Below are 24,157 nucleotides of genomic sequence, written 5' to 3'. Positions count from 1 at the left end.
ATATTGGACAAAAGCAGTTAAACAAAGGGGGCATTTTTGTTGTCTTTTTTTTTTTTTAAGTTCAGTCTATTGAAGCTCAGGTTGACCTCAAATTCTCTATGTAGCCGAGACGGACCCTGACTGTTTACTCTTCCCTCTGCCTCCTGAATGCTGGGATTACAAGCATGTGCCACCATGCTGGGCTTAGGAAGCATTTATTAAACTGGCTCACAGTTTAAGAATGAATAATCAGGGTTGGGGATTTAGCTCAGTGGTAGAGCGCTTGCCTAGCAAGTGCAAGGCCCTCGGTTTGGTCCCCAGCTCCGAAAAAAAGAAAAGAAAAGAAAAAAAGAATGAATAATCAGTCAGTCAAGGAGAGGAGAGTGTGACTTTCAAAGTGGTGGCAGAAGCCTAAGGGTTAAAAAAAATCAAGTTTATTAGAAATTAAAGTCAGGGGCTGGTGAGATGTCCTATCAGCCAAAGGCTCGTGCCACCAAGCCTGGTGACCTTTGTTCAGTCAGGAACACAACCCATATGGTAGAAGGAGAAACCCAGCTCCCTCGAGTTCACCTCTGTTCTCCATATGTGCACCATAGCACGCATGCTCTCACACATACAAACGATAAAAATGCAAAAACAAACAAAAAAATGTCACGAAAGGGGTTGGGGATTTAGCTCAGTGGTAGAGCGCTTGCCTAGAAAGCGCAAGGCCCTGGGTTCAGTCCTCAGCTCCGAAGGGGGAAAAAATGAATGTCAAGAAAAATGAATATGTATGGATTTATTTAAAATAACATTAATTCAACATGATGGGGATACTTGCCTTTAATCCTAGCACATCAAAGGCAGAAGCAGATGGATCTCTGTGAATTTCAGGCCAGACTGGTCTACATAATGAGTTTAGTCTAGCCAGGGCTCCATAGTGAAACCCTGTTTCAAAAAAAAAATCATGAAATAAGTATGCAAGTATATATTAATAAGTATACTGCTAGGCATGATATGGTGGCATACATCTTGAATTCTAGCACTTGAGAGGTAGAGGTAGGTAGATTTTCGAGTTTGAGGCTAGTCTGACTTACATAGAAAATTCTAGATCAGTCAGTGACATAGATTCCCTCAAAAGAAAACAAAACAATAGACAAAGAAACAAATAAGTGATATAGTCTTCTTTACTTCTATATTTTCCCCAAATAGTTATGCTTTTCTTTTCTTCCTTTCTTTCTCTGTCTTTCTTCCTTTCTTTTTGCTTTTTTGTTTGTTTTTTGTTTTTTGTAGCCCACATTGCCCTGAACTTAGAGTCAATCTTCCTATTTCAGGCCCTCAAGGTATTACAGACCTGTACCACCAGGTTCAACAGACTGTATTGTTGTTGTTGTTGTTGTTGGGTTTCTTTGATAGTATAGCAAAGCTGAATGAGAGGCTGTTTCTTAAGGGTTGGCTACATTGTAGTCTGAAGTAATAGAAACTCATACCCTAGATTAAAACCTTATCTTGGGGAGGCCTGGGGAGGAAGATCACAAATTCAAGGACGTCCTGGGCTGCAGAGCACGGCTGCTGTAAAGCCACATAAACAGCACCACTGTCCACCAGCTGAGATAGAGCTCAGCGGAGAGTGCTTGCCACGTGTGTCAGGCTCTGGGTGGCAAATAAACCCAACCCAGGCTCCACCTATTGTCCGTGCAATCTTTGAAAGAGTGTTTTATGTATGTGATTGGACTCGGGGACCTTTAGACCATTTTAACACAGGGAAGAGAGTTTTGGGTTTGAGGTGATAATTCCTGGGGAAGTGTACAGGGAGTATATGGGGGAATGAATGGAAGATAAGGGCTAATCTAGTAAGACATGTTTGTGGTCCCCCTCTCTCACTCTTCCACTGCAGTATACTGGCAAAACTTCCCAAAGAGAACATTCTGCCCGGCCTTGTGGCACATGAGAGGATGGATAGACAGGCAGGCATGGTGACTCGTGCTTGTAATCCCAACCTTTGAAAGGAGGAGGCAGGAGAATGGCTACCAGATTGGGAGCAGTTTAGACCATACAGTGACTTCTGGGTAAGTCTGGGCTACAGTGTAAAATCTTGACTGAATATGTTTGGAAGAAAGTGGGGCTGGCTAGATGGGAAGAGAAGCAAACACGATGACCAAAGCCACACACAAGACTACAAGAGGATCCTGACCTGAGCCTACTCAGCCATCTCAGAACCATGTGATCACGGGCATCTCTTTACAGCATAAATTCGGGAGTGCTCTGTTACATAGCGGCAACTGGAGCATTTACAGGTTACACCCTTACTTTGAGAAGCCCTCCTGTGGAGCTATCCCAGAACATCTACCTGAACTTTCTGTATTTTCTGAGGTTCTATTGCCCAAAAAGCCACCATTGGTCAAGAGCTCGGTTAGCAGGATGTTTGCTTAGCATTCAGGAAACCTTGGGTTTGATCCCTGACCACTGTTTGTGGTGTTCACCTGCAATCTCAGTACTCAGGAGGATCAGAAGTTCAAGGTCAGCTTTAGCTACTGATGAGTTCAAGTCTAGCCCGGGCTACAGAAAACCCTGTTTCAAAAATATATAGAAAATAGTAAGTATCAAAGCTGCTAGACTTGATGACACATTTGGGAGACTGAGGCAGGAGGATCATATGTTTTTGAAAGAGTTATTATTGTTATGTAAATGTCTGGCAGGTGTGCACCCAGGAATGAACATGTCACAGCAATCATCTGGAGATCCGAGAACAACTTCCCAGAGTCACTTCCCTCCTCCCGCCTCAGGTTCTGTGGTTTGGACTTGTGGAGCCTGGAAAGTTATCTTCACCCCCTGAGCTGTTTCACCAGCCACAGATCATAAACTGGAGGTCAGCATTGGCTACAAAGTACAATGCTGTTTCAACAAAACCAACCTCCAACAATAAAACCCAAGAATAAACGTGAAATCTCCAGCATCTTCAGGCTAACCAGAGAGCACAGTAGGTCTGGCTGTGACACTGGAGAATGAGAGGCATCCACCTTCTGTCTGTCCATCAGAGGTCATCAAACCAGCCGGGAGCCTCATTTATCTCCTCAGCTTCCCAGCAGGGGAGCTTTTTATCAGGTACTGAGTCCCCAATGGCCTACACAAGTCTCTGTGCAGAGCCTTTGACCTTGAGAGTGGCAACTAGCTTCTTATCTTTTGTTCTGTGTTGACTTCCTGTGGGGTTATCAGAAGAGCATTTGGTTTTTCTGTCTCCTTTTATCTCCCCCAGTGGGTTTCACAAGACAGACCCTCAGCCTGGGCTAAGTCTTGCCCTGTGGGCACAGATTTGGAAAGTTTGGGCCACCTTTCTTGACCCATCTTCCAACCTGCTGCTCCTTTGTGATTACCACCCCAGCTATGCTCCTTTGCCTGGGGAGATCATTTCTATTCACCTCAGCTAAGGAAGGCAGTAACCAACCAAAGGAAGGATTTATCCCAAGTCTGAGGTGGTGAACCAACGAGATAATGATGATGATGGTGATGGTGATGATGATGATGATGATGATGATGATGATTGTTAGTCATTTTATTTGTTTACATGTTATATGTTATCCCCTTTTCCAGTCTCCTCTCTTCGAACCACCTACCCTGTCCCCCTCCCCTTTGCCTCTAAGAGGGTGCTCCTTCTCTCACCCACCCACTCCCACTTCGCCCTTCCAGCATTCCCCTTCTCTGGGGCATCAAGCCTCATAGGATCAAGCACCTCCCCTCTCACTGATGCCAGAGAAGGATCTGCTACATATGTAGCGAGAGCCATGGAGGCCCATGTATACTCTTTGGTTGGTGGTTAAGTCCCTGGGAGGTCTGGAGGGTCTGGTTAGTTGATATTGTTGTTCTTCTTCCTATGGGGTTGTATCCCCTTCATCTCCTTCAGCCCTTCCCCGAGTTTATTGTTGTGTGTTTGTTTTATAGGAAAGCTAGTGACCTAGGCAGTTGCATCACCAAATGTCCCACCCTAGCATGGGGACCCAGGAAAATTGTGGCACTGGAGCATTTTACAGGCAGCTAAGCCAATGGAAGACTCTCTTCTGACCAGCAGTTGTTTACAGCTTAGGTAACCTCAAGGAGGGGCCCTGTTAGTGGATCTCCTCAGTCTTCCAAGTATCTTCCAATTTCAAGAGGCAGAGGAAGGAATGTTTCAATTCAGAGGAAACAGATACATAACTGTTCCCAGCTCCTAGAACTTGCCAGAAGCCCTTGCCTGAGAGTTCCTCAAGCCTGGTGGAGAGTTCCTGGACCTTCCAGGGACAAATATATATACTAAGGGGAGGTCCTTGATATCCTGGACAAAATGAAGACTTCTAAAAATGTCTGCCCCAAATTGGAATTTTACCCAGAAGTTATATGAGAAGAAAAAGGGCAATGGCCCTGGAACCAGCCAGAGATGGAACTTGTCTCCCTTAAGAAATTTTACACTTCTGACATTGTCCGACCACCTTGCAATAGAGACTGGTGCCAAGACAATGAGTCAGTAATGGGTAGGGTTATTCCTAGACCAGTTATGTATCCCTCCTGCCTTACACTGCAATGTATTGTCAGGACCCTGAAGATGAACAGGAAGCTGGGTGGGATTGGGACATATGTCACTAGAACGCTTTGTTCTGCTTCCTAATATGGTCACTCTGAATAAAATCCCTGTTCTGTTTGTTGTTTGTTTGTTTTGTCTACTTAAGCGCCTTGTTGAATTGTGATGGATGAGCCTAGTTTATTACAGCTTCTAAATCCCAGGCTCTGACCCAAAGTCTCCAATGACAAAACCTACATCTGGGGGTGTAGCCACTCTTGTAAATTAGGGGAACGGGCTGGGCAGGGTGGTCCACGTCTTCAATCTCAGAACTGGAAAAGCAGTGGTAGATGTATTGCCAGGAGTCTGAGGCTAGCCTACGATACAAAGTGAGAGCGTGTCTCAAAAGCAAAAGGACAAACAAAACCAGTATGTGTAGGAGAGGGGGAGTAGACTGAGTCCTAAGAGACAGCTACGCGAAGGACCCCAATGCCTCAGCCTCAGGAGAATGTGGGTGTTAACAGTGTACAGAAAGGATCAATCTCCTTCTGGTGGCTGCGGCCTGGCTCCCCTACAGAGACTCCTTACTGAGGTTAGCAGGGCGGCCCACTCTGTCAGCTCTGTATGCACAGAATAATCAGTTGAGATCCCGAGTTGCCTATGCATCTCTGGTAAAATACTACAAGTTTCTTTGAAGACAGGATGACTTGTCTTGGCAGGAGTTAGGGAGGGCCACTTTGGTTGGAGCAATAAGCAACATTCCTCTTCTCTGAGGATTCTGGTTCGTCTGCCCACTTTGCCCTGGCCTTCTTTCCCTTGGATACTTATTCCCACCTGTCTTCTTCCCATCAGAATGAGTCTTCCCTCCTGAAATCTGACTGCAGCTCCATCCTTTGCCTGCCTCCCTTCTCCACCCCATGCAAAACTCAAAGAGGCCAATTTGCATAGCATTTTGCCTGTGTTTGCCTGAGATCTCCTCACTTGAGCTGGTTGTCCGCCTCCCCTAGATTCTGCCTCCAAGGAGCCCTTTAAGGCAAGAGGACAAGTTTGGAAAGCAGTGAGGTTCTCTTGCAAGCCCCTTAAGGTCAGGGTGGGAGAGTATCCTGAGGCAAGTAAGAGTTTTTGCTCAAACACACACACACACACACACACACAGCCACACACACACACACAGCCCAAGTATGGCAAACACGGCTCTTGCAGGCTGAATTAGGGTTTTACTGCTGTGATCAGACACTATGACCAAAGCAACTCTTTCAAAGAACATTTAATTAGGACTGGCTTACATTTTCAGAGGTTCAGTCTCTTGTCATCAAGACAGGAGCATGGCAGCATCTAGGCAGGCATGGTGCAGAAGGAGTGAGAGTTCTCCATCTTCATCTGAAGGCTGCTAGCAAAATACTGACCTCCAGGCACTTAGAATGAGGCTCTTAAGCCAACACCCACAGTGACACACCTACTCCAATAAGGCCACACCTACTCCAGTAGTGCCACTCCCTGGCTGAGCATCTATAAACTATCACGTTCCACTCCCTGTCTCCACCTCCCCACCCCCCCCACCCCCGCCATAGCCATAGGTTTGTTCAAACACATGAGTCTATGGGGGCCATACCTAAACAAAGCATAATGAAAAATACATCTAGTCCAACTTCCAAAGTCCCCATAGTCTATAGCTGTCTCAACAATGTTGAAAGTCCAAAGTTCAAAGTCTCTTCTGAGATCCATCCAATCACTTAACTGTAATCCCCAAAGCAAGACAGGAAACCATCTGGGCAAACTCCATACTTTGCATCTCCAAGGCTGATGTCAAAGCGGACTTCAGATCTCCAACTCCTTATTCATCTTTGTTAACTGTAACAAACTTCTTTCTCCTGGGCTGGTTCCACTCCCTGTTAGCAGCTTTCCTCAGCAGATAACCACTACTCTGGCATCTCAAACCTCTTGGAGTCTCCAAAACAACTTCAATGTTACAGCTTCTCGCTCCAATGTCTGGGATCCACACATGATCTTCTGGGCTCCTCCAAAGGGCTAGCATCAATTCTCCAGCTCTGCCCTCTGTAGCACTCTTTAAGTTCAGATTGATCCACTCCTCTGCTGCTGCTGTTCTTGGTGATCATTCCAAAGTCTTCTGCTGCAACTAGGCTTCACCAATAGCCTCTCATAGGCTCAGTTCATGGTGCCAAGCCACAACTCCTTTGCATGACCCCTTCAGTCCTGGGACATCAACTGGAGCTAAGGCTACACCTTCACCAATGGCCTTCCATGGCCTCTCACAGTTCCAAGCCTCAGCTGTCTTCATGACCCCTTCATGCCTTCAAAGCCAGTACCCACTGGGTGACTCTTACACATTACCAAGTCCAGCTGCAGCATGAGGTACGACTTCAGCTATCTCTGGAACACAGCTTCTTTGTGCTCTTAGAAAACACTTTCCAGAAGATTTCTCCTCAGTGACGCCTGTCTCTTCTTAATCACCACTAATTTCCTAGCTCCAGCTAACCAGTGTCAATTGTCCCAGTAGTCTTCTCTTGAATATACAGCCAGAGACACATGGCCGAAGCTGCTGCTTGTTCTCTTACATTATCTCTAGCTTTCGATTGTCCAACTCCTTCACTGCTTAAGCTTGGCTGTCCTGGATCTTGCTCTGTAGATTGACTTTGAACACAGAGATCTGCATGCCAATCTCCTGGGATTAAAGGTGTTTACCACCAGGCCTGGATTGAAGCTTTTCTTCCCCTAGAACTTGCTCTGTCCTACACTGGCATTGAACTCAGAAAGCTGCTTAGCTTTATCTCCTGGAATTAAAAGTGTGCACCACCATGCCTAGATCTAAATTTAGCTGGGTAGGATCTTGCCCCAAAGCCCCACTCCTTTAATTCAATTTAATATTTGTGAACACAGGATTCGGCTCCATTTCACTTCCTGGGGCCTCTTTAATACTCAAACTAGATATTTTATATTTTCTCTTTCTTTGCTTGCTACACTTGTTTAAAATGTTCTTCATGAGACTTAACCATAGAACCAAGTCTAAGATGGGTGTTTCTTTTTTTTTTTTAAATATTTATTTATTGTGTATAAGTACACTGTAACTATCTTCAGACACACCAGAAGAGGGCATCAGATCTCATTACAGATGGTTGTGAGCCACCACGTGGTTGCTGGGAATTGAACTCAGGACCTCTGGAAGAGCAGTCAGTGCTCCTAACCGCTGAGCCATCTCTCCAGCCCAGGATGGGTGTTTCTGATACTCCCTTTGACAGTACATTTAATCTGAGTCTCTTCACCTTAGCCTCAGGTAGATTCTTTAGACAAGGGCAAACAGTAGCCATATTCTTCACCAAAACACCACAAAAACAGTCTCTAGGCTACATTCTGAAATTCTTCTCCACTGAAACCTCTTGGGCCAGGTCAGCACAATTCAAATCACTCACAGCAACAGAGTCTTCCATATTCCTTCTAGGGTAGCTGATTAAACCCCACTTAAAGTGTTCCAAGGCTTTCCAAGTCCAAAGTCCCAAAATCCACATCCTTCCAAACAAAAGCATGGTCAGGCCTATCACAGCAACACCCCAGTCCCTGGTACCAACTTCTGTATCAGTCAGGCTCTTATTGCTGGGATCAGACACTATGACCAAAGCAACTCTTTAAAAGAATATTTCATTGGGCCTGGTTTAGAGGTTCTGGTCAATTATCATCAAGGCAGGAGCATGGCATCATCCAGGCAGGCATGGTGCAGGAGGAGCTGAGAGAGAGTTCTACATCTTCATCTGAAGGCAGCTAGCAGAATACTGACCTCCAGGCAGCTAGGATGAGGGTCTTAAAGCCCTCGCCCAGAGTGACACACCTATTCCAATAAGGCCACACCTCCAAATACTGTCACTCCCTGGACCAAGCATATTCAAACCATGGCACAGGCCTTGCCCTTCTCCACATCCTTGCAAAAAAAAAAAAAAAGAAAGAAAGAAAGAAACAGTTAGATTACATTTCTAAACTAGCCACTAAGTCTATCATTCCCTTATTTAACTACTTCCCATTCCTTCTGAGGCTGACTGCCTCTGTCTGGCTATTAAGGTATTAAAGTCCAGCAATTTCACCCAATTGACATACTCAGTTAAAATTAAACATTCTCATTCTAACACAAGGTGTCCCCCCATTACTTTTATAAAACACCATTTTCTTATGGGCCACATCTGTATCCTCTCTGCCCCTCTCCCTTGTTCCCTACCCCTTTGCCCTCATCTACCGTCTCCTGGGGCAAATAAATCTTTGTGCTGAAAATTTGGCCTTGGGGTGTCTTGAGCTGACTTCCAAGGTTTCCTGCCCCCCCCACGCGCGCACACACACACACACACACACACACACACACACACACACACACACCTGTAGGAAGGCTACCCTCTGAAGTGTTTTAAGGAAGAGTTTCTGTAGAAACTGTGTCCAAATGCTTCCCGTATCATAGCCATGGCTGTACCTCTGGCCCCACCCCATTGAAAATCTGTTCTGTGACCAGACAAAGTGGCATATATGTCTTTTATCCCAGCCTCTGGAGGCAGAGGCAGGCACATTTTTGCAAGTTTGAGGCTAACCTGTTCTACACAGCAAATTCCAGGACAACCAAAACTATCTGGAGAGAATCTGTTTTAACAAACAGACAAAAATAAAATTGTATTTCTGGGCCAGCCTGAGTAAAAAGGTTGCTATCCCCCTCCATACCCTGCTCAGACACAGAAACACATTGAGAGTGAAGCTAGAAGAAGGCACCAGGTTTGGGTGGATGAGGCTGAGGTCAGAGGGCACACCAGAGAGAACTGGTGGGATTCCGAGCTCAGGGACTGGTGTTTTTTGTTTTGTTTTGTTTTGTTTTTTTTTGGTTCTTTTTTTTCGGAGCTGGGGACCGAACCCAGGGCCTTGCGCTTCCTAGGCAAGCGCTCTACCACTGAGCTAAATCCCCAACCCCAGGTTTTTAAACCTATAAGTGAGCTCGGACATTTTATCCTACAGTGTTTCCCATGCTCTACGCCCAAGCCTGAGTTTTTGGTGAGACACTCTGAAAATGTTGTCCCTATCTTGGTCATCCCTCTTGGTCCTCGAGTCATTTCTGCTCATCTCTCTTCACAGAGCAGTTGGCTTTATCTCACCTGACTCCTTGCACACCCTTCCTTTTCTCTTCATTCTGAGCCTCCTTGTGATTTATTTTTCTACTTTGATCTTGGAGTTTATAGTGTGATGAGCTCAGCTTTTGTCCTCTCTCCAGGAAGTCCCCATCACAAGAAGGCTGCGGGTCTGGTGGTGGATCAGGCCTGACACAGAAGAGGCAGCTGAGCAAAGCATTTATTTATAACTCCAGCAGGGAAAAGGGGTGCCTTGGGGGATGCAAATGTTTTCAAGGGCAGAGTTTGTTCAGCTTATACTTTCCAATCAACCACATCCCATCATGAAGGGAAGCCAAGGCAGGAACTCAAGAGCAAACAGGAAGCTGGGATGGAGAACTGAAGCAGAGACCATGGGGGAACACTGCTTCCTGGCTTGCTCTCAATGGCTTACTCAGCTTGATTTGTTGTTATTAATAACTGTTATGTATGTATGGGTGTTTTTGTCTGTGGACCACACTGAATCTCCGGAAGTTGGAGTTAACAGTTATCAGCCACCATGTAGGTTCTGGGAACCAAACCTGGGGCCTCTGGAAGAGTAGCCACTGCTCTTAGTCATTGAGCTATTTCTCCAGCCTCTCAGCTTGCTTTTCCTCATACAACCCAAAACTACAAGCCAAGGGATGGTACCGTTCACAGTGAGCTGGGCTCTCCCACATCAATCATTAATCAAGGATATGCCACACAGACTTGCATAAGGGCCAGTAGAGGTTCCTTCTTCCTGGAGGCCTCTAACTTCGGCTGACAAAATATGAAACAGCACATTCAAAGACAGAAAGATGCTAAAGGGTCGTTGGGGAGAGAGTACAGTGAGCAAGGCGTTTTGGGGGTCCAGGGTGTTACCCAAGCTGGTTTTCCTGAGTTCCGATTGGAGAGTTTACCCTGAAGAGGTAACTTCAGCTGAATCATGTTGGGTCGTTGTGTCAGTGAGAGTCGTCACCGGCTTATCTGTGCAGCTGAATCATGTGGGGTCACGGTGTCATCGAGAGGAGTCACCCGTTTATCTGTGCAGTCCGTGCAGGGTATGAGGTCAGCAGGGTGGGCCCCTTGGTTTGCATCTGTTTGCCTCCCAGGGAGTGACTAGTGGGAAGAAGTTCTATAAGGGAGATATCTGGATGGACCACTATGAGGATGTAGCTGGGCCTCTGTGTTCTTCAAGGAAGTGTTATCGATAGAGACAGGAGATAAGGAGGAGGAGGAGGAGGAGGAGGAGGAGGAGGAGGAGGAGGAGGAGGAGGAGGAAGAAGAAGAGGAGGAGGAAGAGGAGGAGGAAGAGGAAGAGGAAGAGGAAGAAGAAGAGGAGGAGGAGGAGGCAAAGAAAGAAAGGAAGAATCCAAAACTAAAAAGCAAAACCCCCCACTCTCTAGCAGACAGACCCTAATGAATTGGCGCCTGACGGAGTGATTTGTGATGCCTGAAGTCTAATGGCCCTGGTGCCTCACCCCAAATGGCCAGGCTCAGACTGACAGAGAAGTACTGCTAGAAGATTTACTATTGCAGAGTATGTTATGGGGTCTCTGACAGACAACGTCTGGAAGGCCTGCCTATCAGAGCTCTCCTAAGTGTTAGCCGGAAGCTGGCTTTTGCTCCTCTGAGGCAGATGGAAACAGGGTGGGTACCTCCAGTCCTGGGGGAAACAGAAAGGAGGCAGGAAATGTGGGGTCACTTCTTACTCTGGCTAAGGCAGTCAGTCTCATGCCATCAGTCTGGATCACTCTGCTTTTCTCCACCATCAGCCTGGATCACTCTGCTTTTCTCCCAAGCTCTTCAGGGTGAAGCTTCATCTTGCTTTGGCCTTCTGGGCTCAGGTGAGTGAGAACTGATCCTTCAGACAGTCCAGACTTGTGTCGGGTATGGATAGTGTTCATAACTGAGAACCTGCCCGACCCCCAGCCTAAGGAAGGGCAGGCTTCTCTGAATGCCTTGTCTGTGGAGGTATAATTACTGATAAATATTAATAACACATAAAATGAGCTTCAAATTGGCATCTTTATTGCTTACTCTGTGACAGAAAATGCATTTGACATGAAATTTAGGGTTTTTTTCTTTATATAAAAGAAAGTAGGGGTTGGGGATTTAGCTCAGTTGTAGAGCGCTTGCCTAGGAAGCGCAAGGCTCTGGGTTCAGTCCCCAGCTCCGAAAAAAAGAACCAAAAAAAAAAAAAAAGAAAGAAAGAAAGAAAGAAAGTTATTTGGAATTTTCTGTTATACACCTGTTACCTGAGCTGCAAGCTCATACTTGTAATTTGTAGTTGCTCATGGTCTCCATCATGTTAGTTGCTATCCCCCTTCCTCAATCCCCCATCTTTTTTTTTTTTTTTTTTTTGAGATTTGCTCATGAAGCCCAGTAACTACATACTACAGTATATCCAAGTAGGTGTTCTTGTGCTTCTTATCTTGCCTCTACCTCCCAAATGCCACCAAGATAACAGGCATACATCACCATGCCTGGCGTGTGTGTGTGTGTGTGTGTGTGTGTGTGTGTGTGTGTGTGTCCTATAATTTATTCCTATATTTAGCTGAGAGGGAAACAGGGTCACAAAGTAAAGGAACTCTGCTCAAGGGAGGATTCCAGTAAGGAAGAGAAAGACCAGACAGCTCGGGGGGGGGGGGGGGGGGGAAGGAAACTCCATGAGGGAGTTTTGAACATGTCTGAGGAAAAAGGAGAAAAGGGTTGTAGTATGGGCCCAGGAGAACATAGAGAAGCTGTGGAATTTAGCAGGCAGCCCCTAGCGGGAGGTGAGGAAGTGGCTAAGAAATGCCTTGAGGAAGTGGAGGGGATAAGTGTCAAGCATTTTAACCTGGGGCATCCCCAAATGGACTGAGAGAGAAAAATGTCCCAAGTCACAGAGGAGGAGCATCCCTTTCCACAAGACAGGTGCCCAGTAGGGCAAAGGAGTACCCTGGCACACCCCTGTGGCTTTTGTAGTAAAGGTGGACAAAGCAGTCAGTTCTATGGTGAGGAAAGATGAGAGGTGAAGGCAGGTAGAGGAGAAAACAGCTGAAGGAGCTGGGTAAGGGAGGGAGGAGAGTCCGAAAAAGGAGAGAGCTGCCCACGTGCTGGATGTCCCAAAGGGAGTGGCAAGCTCCAACAGCAAGTGGAGGGAAGAAACAGTTGAAGACGCAGACTGTAGAATGGTGGGTGGCAGAAGCCAGCAGAAACCAATGATCTGTACATACCTTAAGAGAATCAAATCAGCAGCTTGGTCCACTGAGGCCAAGGTGGTTGGGAAAGAACTTGTGTATGCCAATCCCTGGTTTCAGCACCAGAAGAATGAATAAAATGAAATAAAAGGAGGCAGACATGACCCTTCTTAAAGTATGGAGACAGTTTTTATTGTGGCCCCAAGGAAGAAGCAGGCAAAAGGAAGATTCCAGGCTGAACATGGCCGACAGACTAGATGGAACCATGAGAGGATCAAGGGGGAGAGAGAGCAAGAGAGAAGCTGCTAACCAAGAGGCAGCCAGGTTCAAGAGGCCGAGACCAGTGTCACCAAAATGACTGAATTATATAGGCCTCTGGCTAAGGGGAAGGGAAGCGAAAGCCCCGCCCCTGGAAGGAAGAGGTTTAGGATAGAGGGTAGGGTGAGGAGGGCTGGGAGGGGCCATAGCTACTGAGTGAGACTTGTCCAAGGTTTCTTTGAAACCTAACAAAGAGAGCAGAGCTGTCATGACCCAGTCACCTCAATAGTGCCTGTGGTTGGGAAAGACTATTCTTGGTGTTGCACAAAGAGTAAATATAACCTGGCAAGGACATTTTCTTTTTATAAAGGCTGCGCCATAACCCAAATTGTGCTGGCAAGCAGCACGTATGGCCACAGTGGCCTCTATCTCTTATCCCTTTTACAAGAGGAGCTTAGACGTTGTCATTAGATGGATAAAGTTCAACTTCACAGTGTACTGATGAGCGACTTGGAAATTGGAGGAGAGGAAATGAAAGGATGCGTGATGGGGTTAGCCTCTCTGGGTCATCAAGTTCCTGAAATGCCTTTAAGTTAATAAATAAGTCTTACTTCATGGGAGAGTAAAGTATTGGCATGAAAATTTCAAAAAGTGAGGGAGATGTTTTGGGATACTGGCTGTTGGTGAGCAAGCCACCTTTGATAAAGCAAAAAGAGTTTCTCACACTATCTCTTAATTTTATCCCATTGGGTATTAGGTTTCAGCATACGGATCTGTGAGGACACACCCACATTTAGGCCACAGCAATTATGAAATCTGTTTAGTTTCATGATCTTTACTGTGTAACCACGTAGAAGAGAGATGTTTAAATAATGACTCATGAGAGTCACATATGTTGGGTGTACAACTGGCTTGCACAACACTACAGAAGGGGATACAACCAGTTCCCTGTTCTGGGAGATCTTACTCTACCATGAAGGCTTAGAAAGTGACAGAAGAATGGCCTGGCTAGATCTTTAATTGCGGGCTTCTCAGCCCAACAGAACCCCCTCATATTCAATGGATGGGTTCTCCTATGGAAGCCTGAACCAACCACACCACTTCCCCTGGGAGGAGATGGAATGGTTCTCCGACCCTGAGCATGCTCTGATAAGAAGCAAAGGCCCCAGTGATGGACTCCTTCCAGGTAGGATATACTGGACAGTGATTGGAAAACAGACAGGTATCCAGCATCTAGCCTGAACGACCTCCCTTCTTTCCTAACCTACTCCTTCCCCATAGTGATGGAAAAGTACAAAATGTGCCACCATGGCATAAGAATTATTTGAACCGAAGACATTTGAAAGTTAATAAATGAAGATTTTCCTCCGGACCCCTCTTAAAGCAGAGCCTCCCAAACGAACTTGGATGCTATGAATTACTCAATGGGGGCATGGGAGTTTAACTTTAACTTTTTAAGATTAACTTTAAGATTAACTTCTGTCCGGAGACTGGTATAGGAATAATCCACCAAGAAGGAATCACCAAGCTATCATAGCACCCGCCTATTCTCCTGAGGGCTTCTTCTGCCTTTATAAGATGGTGCTGTTTATGCCTCACATTCTAACTTTGAGCCATGCCTGTGAGCTCTAGCTTTTGCAAGAAAGAAGGCTTGGAGAAGTGAAGTAACCAGGGATGAGGAGCAGGGAGAGAGCTGCAAGCTGACCCTAGCTGACTCAGAGCTCAATATATGAGTTTGGGCTGAAACTTCCGGGAGTCTTCATTCTAGCTCAGTTGCTAGGGGCATGTAACCTTTGGTCTCAGATTCTGTCTTCAACGTGGCATAGAACTGTCCCAGGCTCAACCCCAAGACTGGTGTGCCATTGAGAAGGACAATGGATCGAGTGGGATCTCAGAAAGAGATCAGAAAGAATGATACCACAGGAAGAAATGATCTGCTGCAGGGGAAACTGGACTGCAGGATTAAGACTTGTGTATTCCACCTGCCTCCAACACTGTACCGCTGTGTGACTCTGAGGCAGTGTCTTAACCCTGAATCTGAATCTCCTTGTCTTTTTCTGTCATCCTTCCTGGTCCTTATTCTGGTGGTTTAGAGGAGAGGTTATGAGCATGTGACAACATGAAATTATGATGTAGTGACCACAATATCTTATAAGTCTTCCAGCGGGATGGTTGCCTGGTCTGCAGATTTATTCAACTTAGAACCAGATTTAAGGAGCTGTGTAGCAACATTTGTACTAATCCTATGGCTACTTACAGTTTAGTTCCTTTATCTATATGCAGCTATGGTGAAAGACAAAAGAATGGTGAAACAATGGGATCTGTGGTATAATTAAAATACTATATAAATACATATTTCATATATGTGATATCACACAAACATGTGTGTTTGTCCTGGGTTCCTGGGACACAGTTCCTAAAACCTTAGAGTTTTCAGAGCCGTATCTTTTGCTTACAATGATCCCCTTTCCATACCTGAATTTATGCTAAGGAGGCAGCTTGGGTGAGTCCCAAAGATAGCTTCAGGATTGGGCTGATTATCAGGAAGACCAAATACAGGATTAGAGCCTGGGAAAAGGAGGAACCCAGAGATTGGGTTTTAAAAACTTGACCAAGAACAGTGGTTCACACACATAATCCAAGGCCTCAGAGCCCATCTAGACAATGGTAACCACTGGATAAGACTCTTGAACCATGAGTCTCTCAGGCCTTCTAGGTTGCTGAAAACTTATAAATGATGGGTGGTGGGGTGGGGTGTACCCAGTGAAGCTTCACATCTGTCCCCAACTGCTGTACCCTAACTACCTGTTCCAGTTGGCTATATATTTGTATATCATTTATACCCATTTACTGGTAGGTGTCAGGAAACTGTCCATAAATTCTATGAGTTGTTCTACTATATTTACTGGGTCTGAGGAGGATGTTTTGGAAATCTTCAATGTATAGGTGACATGGTATAAATATGGGTAACCCAAAGGTGGCATACTCCTATAATCCCAGCATTCAGGAAGCTAAAGGATGAGGATCGACCCCTAGTTCATGGCCAGTCTGGGATACAAATCCAGACCTTATCCTAAAACAAATCACAGTAGCTCATGCTGGAGAACCGGCTCAGCAGTTCAAAGCACTTACTAGAAGAACCAGGTTCAATTCCCAGCACTCCTACGTTGCTCACAGCCATCTGTAACTCAAGTTCCAGACATTCGGACACCCTCTGCTGGCCTCTGAAGACACTGCATGTGGTACACACAGATGTGTTGCAGAATGTTTGATCACACTTTGAACTCCCAGGATGGGGTTACTTCCTGAAAAGCAAACACTTGTTTCTAGTGGTGTGGTTCAGCCCTTAGCATGTCATACCCTTAATCCTTCTGACTGGAATACAGACCCACTCTCGGTGCATACCTTTAGTACCAAACAATGAAGGCAAAGTTATTTCATAGAAGGAAGCACCCATGTTTAAAAGCGATGTCTAATTGAGTGACAAAGTGATGAATCAGAGAAAGATTTGACAGAGTAGCCTCTGCCCAACTCTCAGGAGAAGAGAGAGGAAATGGAAGCTACTTTAAGAGAGAACAGTGGAGAAGGGGGGCATTTTTACTGGCAGAGTTTTCTAGAGACAGGTTGTCTTAGTTTTACTGCTGGTGAAAAGGCACCATGACCAAGGCAATTCTTATAAGGACAACATTTAATTGGGCCTGGCTTACAGGTTCAGGGGTTCAGTCCATTATCATCAAGGCTGGAGCATGGCAGCATCCAGGCAGGCAGGATATGGGAAGAGCTGAGAGTTCTATATGTTGTTTGGAAGGCAATCAAGAGAAGACGAGCTTTCAGGCAGCTAGGATGAGAGTCTTATAGCCCACACCCACAGTGACACACCTACTCCAACAAGGACACATCACCTAATAGTGCCACTTCCTGGGCCAAGCATATACAAACCATCACACAGGGTGAAGAGAGAACAAGCTAGACACAGGTTAAGACAAAATGAGTCAGAGAATGAGAAAGAAGATTAGAACAGGTTGCCAATATTTGAGCCCAAACAGAACAATTAATTCAGTCAGAGATTGAGCGAGAAGCGCCAGGTGAATCAGTCAGCTTGGAGAGGAGTTTGAGCCAGAGTAGCTTAGTTGACCAGCCAGCCAAAGATCAAAAAGAGCTAGAAAGGGTGAGCTTATTCAGCAGTAAGTCTCAGAGGCTGAAAACATTCTAGACCTGGATAAGATTGTATGGAGGCTAAAAGCTTCCAGGACTAGGCCTTGATTAGCAGACAGAAACAGTAAGCCTCCAATATGACAATTACCTCAGGCAAATAAGAGATACTTTAATATAAATTCATGCAGGCAAACACATAAAATTAAAATAAATAAATTTACCAGCTAGATATGGTGGCATAAGCCTTTAATTCCAACACTCAGGAGGCAAAGCAAACACTTGTATCTCAGAGAGTTCTAGGCCAGCCTGGTATACATAGCAAGCTCCCAGTGAGCCAAGGCTACATACCTCCCCCCAAATGTAAATAAATAAAATAAAATCTTAAAAGCATATATATGGGTAACCAATTCTACTGTGGCTGGCATCTCCTTTGTTTGTATTGTTTTCTGAGGCAAAAGTAGGATTTATGATCTTCCTGTCAGGTGGGGATGGTACACACCTTTCATCCTTGCACTTGGGAAGCAAAGGAAGGCGAATCTCTGTGAGTTCGAGGCCAGCCTGGTCTATAGAAAGTTCCAGAACAGCTACACAGAGTAACCCTGTCTTGGAAAAACAGAACAAAACAAAACAAAAGAATTTACACCTTCTCCATCTCTGACTCCCAGATGCTAAGGTCACAGACGTGTGAAACCACACCTGTTGTGGCTGAAATCTGAAGTGAAACAGTTTTCTGAGACCCGTTTCTAGCTCTAGGCAGTATCAGAACTAGACTGTTAAATGCCGTTTTGTGTATTGGGATGGACTGCTGATACTGAACACCACCCCCACCCCAAGAAGAGAGAGTTAGATCCTGCCTTAGTCTAATCAGGCTATTATAACGCAGTACCCCAGATTGGTGTTTATAAAGAACAGAGGGGTGAGGTATTGCTTCATGTAACCCCAGAACTCAGGAGTTGAAGGCCTACATGACCTTCATGGTGAGTTTCAGGTCAACCAGGATTATATAATAAGGACAGCGTGGACTACAGAGTGAAACCCTGCCTAAAATAACAATAAACAAAACCAAAAACACACACATGAAAAACCAAACACCAGAAAACACCCACACCAAACCAAACAAACCCAACAACAATACCAGGAGATAGAGATGGCTCAACAGTTAGGAGAATCCATTGTTCCTGCAGAGGGACTAGATTTGTTTCCCAGATGGCTCACAACATCTGTAACTCCAATTCCAAGAGATCTAATACTCTCTTCTGGCCACCATGGGTAGAAGGCACAGATATGGTGCACATGCATCCATTACATCAGACAGACAAAACACATTGCACATAAATAAAATAAAATGCAAAATAAGTTGGGTGTGCTTATATCTTATAATATGCTCATTATCTTAACATCTAGGAGGCAGAGGCTGCTGTCTTTTGAGTTTGAGGCCAGAATGGTCTACATAATGAATTCCAAGCCAGTTAGGGCTACATAATGAGGCCCTGGGGAAAACAAGGCAAAACCAATACTATGTGTATTAGTTAGGATTCTCGAGAGTCACAGAACTTATGGAAGAGATAGATATAGATGATAGATAGATATAGATATAGATATAAATAGATGGGGTGAATTTATTGGACTGACTTATAGGCTGCAACCCAACTAACTAGACAATGGCCGGCTCTAAATGGAAAGTCTAAGAATCTAGAGGTTGCTCAGTCCATCAAGGTTGAGTGTCTCAGGTGGTCTCCTGAATAAGCTAAAATCCCGAAGAGGCAGGCTCCAATGCCAGCAAAGGAATGGATGTGCTGACAAAAGGAGGGCAGACGAGTGAACTCCTCCTTCTACCACTGTCCTTTGTAGACCTCCAGCAGAAGGGGTGGCCCAGATTAATGTGAGCCTTGAGATCTGGAGCAAAAGCCTGTGTCTTCCTGCCTCAAGATCCAGATTGCAGGCTGCCCTCCATTTCTGAGTTGTAGTTTCATTCTAGATATAGTCAAGCTGATAACTGAGAATAACCATTGCACCATGTTTTCCTTAAAAATAAAATGAAACAAAGCACTGGAACCCACCTGTGGGGCTCATGTATGTATGCATGTGAGGCCACCCATGACCATAAGCCCTAAAAAAAAAAACCTGACTCTTCCTCCCCTAGCAGCTGTCAACTGTCCACAGGACCTGGTAGTGTTGAGGGTTCGCATAACCATGCTACAATGTTGACTGGCTTGGTTTTATGCAGACAACCACTGCTCTGTGACCTCCTGAGTTCAATGGTCCTGTTATGCCCAGAGGACATTACTTTACTCTAGGTGTGTGTGTGTGTGTGTGTGTGTGTGTGTGTGTGTGAACTCACAAGTGGAGGTCAGAGGACAACTTGTAGGAATTGGTTCTTTCCTTCCACCAGATGGGTTCTGAGGATCAAGCTCAGGTCTTAAGACTTGGCAACAAGTGCTTTTACCCACTGAGACATCTTGCTGACTCTAGTCATACGTTTCTATACGTTTCCGAGGCAGGGCATCAACCATGGCTGACAACTGAGGTGAGGCTTCAATTCATGGTAATCCTCCTGCCTTAGCTTTCCAAGTATGAGTTAACATGCCTGATTTCAAACAAACTTCTGACCTGGGGAGGAAAATAAGCAGGGTCCCAGCATAGATCTTATACCTGTAACATCACGGTTTCTCCTGCCTGTAGCAGACTCCACCATTATCAGTTTCTGAGCAACAGGGACACAGGAATATCATATTTGACTACCACTCAGAATGATGATTGGTTTTTTTTTCTCTTTTTCCTTCCTTATTTCTATCTTTTTGTTGATATCCAGGAATCACCTCACAAACCACACGAACACCAAACTCAGTCAGACAGAGATAGTTTATTGAGCATACGACCTAGGACTGGTCAACCAGGGCCATGATCCAGATTCAGGAACTGAATCATGACATTGAGTTAAGATCTTATGGGGCTGGAGAAGCGGCTCAACAGTTAAGAGCACTGACTGCTCTTCCAGAGGTCCTGAGTTCAATTCCCAGCAACCACATGGTGGCTCACAACCATCTGTAATGGGATCTGATGCCCTTTTCTGGTGTGTCTGAAGAGAGCAACAGTGTCCTCACATAGATAAAATAAAGACTTTTTTTTAAAGATCTTAACAGGGTTTTTATGCCCAAAATCCACAAACATCTGTGCCAAGTTATTCCACCAATCATGGTTTAGGAGATTTCCTTAGGAATATTAACCCTGCTCCCATTGGTTGGGGTATTCAACTGAGGCAGGGGACTTGCCTAATATTCATGTCCTAATTTGTCTACCAGGATGGGACTTTTCCAACATTCATGTCTTAAATTGCCAACCAGGGTATCAGTGGCCCATGAGCATGCCTCTTTCTGCCGAGTAGGATGTCACGTCCCAGGAAGGTCTTAGGAACTTAAACTTTACTGGACCACTACTCAAAATGGATGTCTTAGTCCGTACAGTTTCTTATATTGGTGTAGGTGTTATGTTAGGATTCTCATGTTAGGGTCCACCCCAGGGGCAGGTTATAAGGGCAAATACCATAAAAACGTATGCCTAGGTATAGGTAGTGCTGTGGGTGGTTGCCTCAGGTCCAAGCTTACTGTGAGCCACTCTTCAGAACAGTTCTACTGACTTCTATCTCGATTGGTTCCCAGGGGCACAGAACACAATCCATCTTGGCATTAGAAAGTTTCCAGGTAACAGCGGAAACAGGTGAGAAAATGTCCTTAATGACAGGCAAGCCAGGCGACAGTTACCTAGGCCTTAACACTCCACTTAGGCCTTAGTGTTTTACCTAAGTCCCAACACCTTTATTCCTTTCTTCTCTTCGTTTTTTTCTTCTTTCGTCCTAATGTGATTGAACCTAGAGCCTAGAGCCTCAAGAATGCTAAGCAAATGCTCTACTACTGAGGTTACCTTCAATCCATATAATCTCTAGGAAAACACACACACACACACACACACACACACACACACACACACACACACACGTTGCATCTGTGGAGGTCAGAGGGGACTCGAAGAATTCACTCTATTTCTAAAATGTAAATGTAGGTTCTGGGGACTGAACGGGCCATTAGATTTGGTGACAAGCACTCTTTTTTTTCTCCATCTTTATTTTTTTTTCTTTTTTTTCGGAGCTGGGGACTGAACCCAGGGCCTTGCGCTTGCTAGGCAAGCGCTCTACCACTGAGCTAAATCCCCAACCCCCTCCATCTTTATTTAATTGAGTATTTCTTATTTACATTTCGATTGTTATTCCCTTTCCCAGTTTCCGGGCCAACATCCCCCTAGCCCCTCCCCCTCCCCTTCTATATGGGTGTTCCCCTCCCCATCCTCCCCCCATTACCGCTAGTGACAAGCACACTTACCTGTAATGTGTACTACCCCACTTTAAGCTCCAGGTGGGCCACGCTACCTCCTAGCAAGTCTTCTGGCAGGTATCCCATGACTCCCGTGTGCTCAAATTTTTGAGGTCTCCAAGGCAATCCAGGCTCCACCTTCACAGTCTCTTTAGGCCTCCATGAAGGGACATTCCGGCACACATCTGGTCTCAGCAGCTTTCCTCAGTCATGGAAGGAGACTCCATAACCCCTTTCTTCTCTCCTTGACTCTAAAGCCAGAGCCACATGGCTGAAGCTGCCAAGCTCTGCTGCTTGCTGGGGCTGGAACCCCACCCCCATCCAATTACATCTTCACCAGCTGTCTTAGTTTGAGTTTCCATTGCTGCTGTCAATAAACTGAGCTACCAGCCCCGCCCAGAACTTGTAGTGATCCTCCAGCCTCAGCATCCAAGGGCTGGGATTGAAGGTGTGCACCACCATACCCAGCTTTTAAAACATCTATGTGTGTGGCTTATATGCACGCACACACACATACACCTGTTTGAATTCTCACCACAATCTTCAGTTATATATCCCTGTTCCATTTTATGTCAAAACTGTGGTCAAAGATGTTCGGGCACTTCCAAGATCGCAGAGTATAAAGGTGTGATGGCTGTTCTTGGTTGTTAACTTAATCACATCTGGCAATAACTAAAGTAGAAAAAAAGAAGGCACACCTGTGGAGGATTTTAACTCAGTCTGAAGTAGGTAGAGCCGAATCTAATCTTGGCCCTTTGTGGTGGGAAGACACTTTCTCTCGCCTTTAATCCCAATCCTGAGGAGGAAAAAAAAACACCTTTTTTTTTTTTTTTTTTTTTGGTTCTTTTTTTTCGGAGCTGGGGACCGAACCCAGGGCCTTGTGCTTCCTAGGTAAGCGCTCTACCACTGAGCTAAATCCCCAGCCCCTAAAAAAACACCTTTAATTCAGATAGTTTGACTTGGGGAAAGACACGCTTTTATTCAGGATTTCGAGGCTGGGAGACACACTTAATCTGGTGACACCTTCTGCTGGCAGCCTATATAAGGACATGGGAGAAGGGGGCTTTTCTCTTTGCCTGTTTGCTCTCACCTAGCTAGCAAGTCTATTTCTTAACTGGCATTAGAACCTACTTCTTCAGGATTCCAGGGTATACGGAAGACCAGACTCATCTGGAACAGCCTTGTGGACTGAACAACTACTGGATTCTTGTACTTTTTGTTCACAACGATCCATTGTTGGATAGCTGGACTGCGCCTGTGAGTCATTCTAATCATGTATATGTATATGTATATGTATGTGTATGTGTATGTGTATGTGTATGTGTATGTGTATATGTATATGTATATGTATATGTATATGTATATGTATATGTATATGTATATGATTCATTCTGTAAGTTCTGTTACCCTAGAGAACACTAATACGAGAGGATCTGGTTTAGATTCTCTCTGGTTGAATATGTATGAGACTACCTACTGTGCTAGCGGAGGCCATTGATCTTCAATTAGGAGGGCATTATTCACTTGCCATCCTACTGTGTGTAGCCTACTGTGTGTAGTTTACCAATACATACTTGTGCTGCTTCCTATGCGTGTGTGTTCATGTTGAGTGTGTCCCTGGAATATTGAGGTTCCTCTGAGCTGTGGACTGAGGCTGGGCTCACAGTAGTGAACAGAGCTCAGAGTCAGAGTGGGGCCTGGATTTCTGTCAACAGCCTGTAAGGTTCTCATGTCCTCTGTGCTCAGACTGCTGCCAGCAGCTGATTTAGAGCATCTGGCCACCCTGGAGAAATGGAACCCATATCACCCTGGTCTAGGGTAAGCAGGATACAAGAGCCTCTTCCAAATTCCTATCAGGAAGTCAATGCCTGGAGCATCCTAGACACTCTCCTCTAGAGAACCAACAATTATTCGTGATTAGTGGACATGTTTTTTAAGTCAAAGGGCTACCGCTCTAAGTTTGCTGAAACTGGATCAATATTTGGCTTCTATGCTCAGGAGAAATGTCAATATGGAGAAAGCGCATGCAGTATGGGTGTTCTGTGGACCAGTAAGTGAGACCAGTTCTATGAGGTACATCTGAGCCACCGGGTGGATGTTTGAAAATGTTCTTTGAAAACAAGAGACACTTTGAGAAAGCTTTTTCCAAGAAAAAAAAATGGTTCTGTGTAGACATAAAATGGAAGACTTTAGGGCAGAAGAAGCTGGGCATTAGATGAGACGAGGGTTTGGCTTGGTTTTTAAATTTTAAATTGTAATTAATTAACTAGTTAATTGGACCGGTGACATGGCTCAGTGGTTAAGAGCACTGGCTGCTCTTCCAGAGGTCCTGAGTTCAATTCCCAGCAACCACATGGTGGCTCACAACCATCTATAGGGAAATCTGATGCCCTTTTCAGGCAGGAGGATGTATATGCAGCAGAGGACTCATATATTAAATAAATAAAATAAAAACAAATTAACTAGTTAATTAAATATTGTCTGTCTGTGTAGTATGTGCCATGGTGCATGTGTGTGTGTGTGTGTGTGTGTGTGTGTGTGTGTGTGTGTGTGTAGATCAGAGGACAACTTGCAGGAGTCCATTCTCTCTGTGGTCAA

General features: G+C 45.2%; 2 long non-coding RNA genes across 2 annotated transcripts; one reads left to right on the top strand and one right to left on the bottom strand.

Moving 5' to 3' along the window:
- The first annotated feature begins 1,705 nt into the window (after positions 1-1,705).
- Positions 1,706-4,633, top strand: LOC148004152 (uncharacterized). Its single transcript, XR_015627714.1, has 3 exons — positions 1,706-2,027; positions 2,658-3,063; positions 3,898-4,633. It is a non-coding gene; the product is annotated as an uncharacterized LOC148004152 (long non-coding RNA).
- A 2,826-nt stretch (positions 4,634-7,459) lies between these two features.
- On the bottom strand, positions 7,460-11,417 carry LOC148004151 (uncharacterized). Its single transcript, XR_015627713.1, has 5 exons — positions 11,310-11,417; positions 10,480-10,640; positions 10,267-10,377; positions 9,625-9,786; positions 7,460-8,420 (listed from the first exon to the last, which is right to left on the bottom strand). It is a non-coding gene; the product is annotated as an uncharacterized LOC148004151 (long non-coding RNA).
- Between the last annotated feature and the right edge of the window lie 12,740 nt (positions 11,418-24,157).

This window comes from Rattus norvegicus, chromosome 8 (genome assembly GCF_021556685.1).
Source record: "Rattus norvegicus strain SHRSP/BbbUtx chromosome 8, alternate assembly SHRSP_T2T, whole genome shotgun sequence".
Lineage (NCBI taxonomy): Eukaryota > Metazoa > Chordata > Mammalia > Rodentia > Muridae > Rattus > Rattus norvegicus.
The sequence above is the reverse complement of the archived record's forward strand: the minus strand, read 5'-3'. Positions and strand labels throughout refer to the sequence as shown.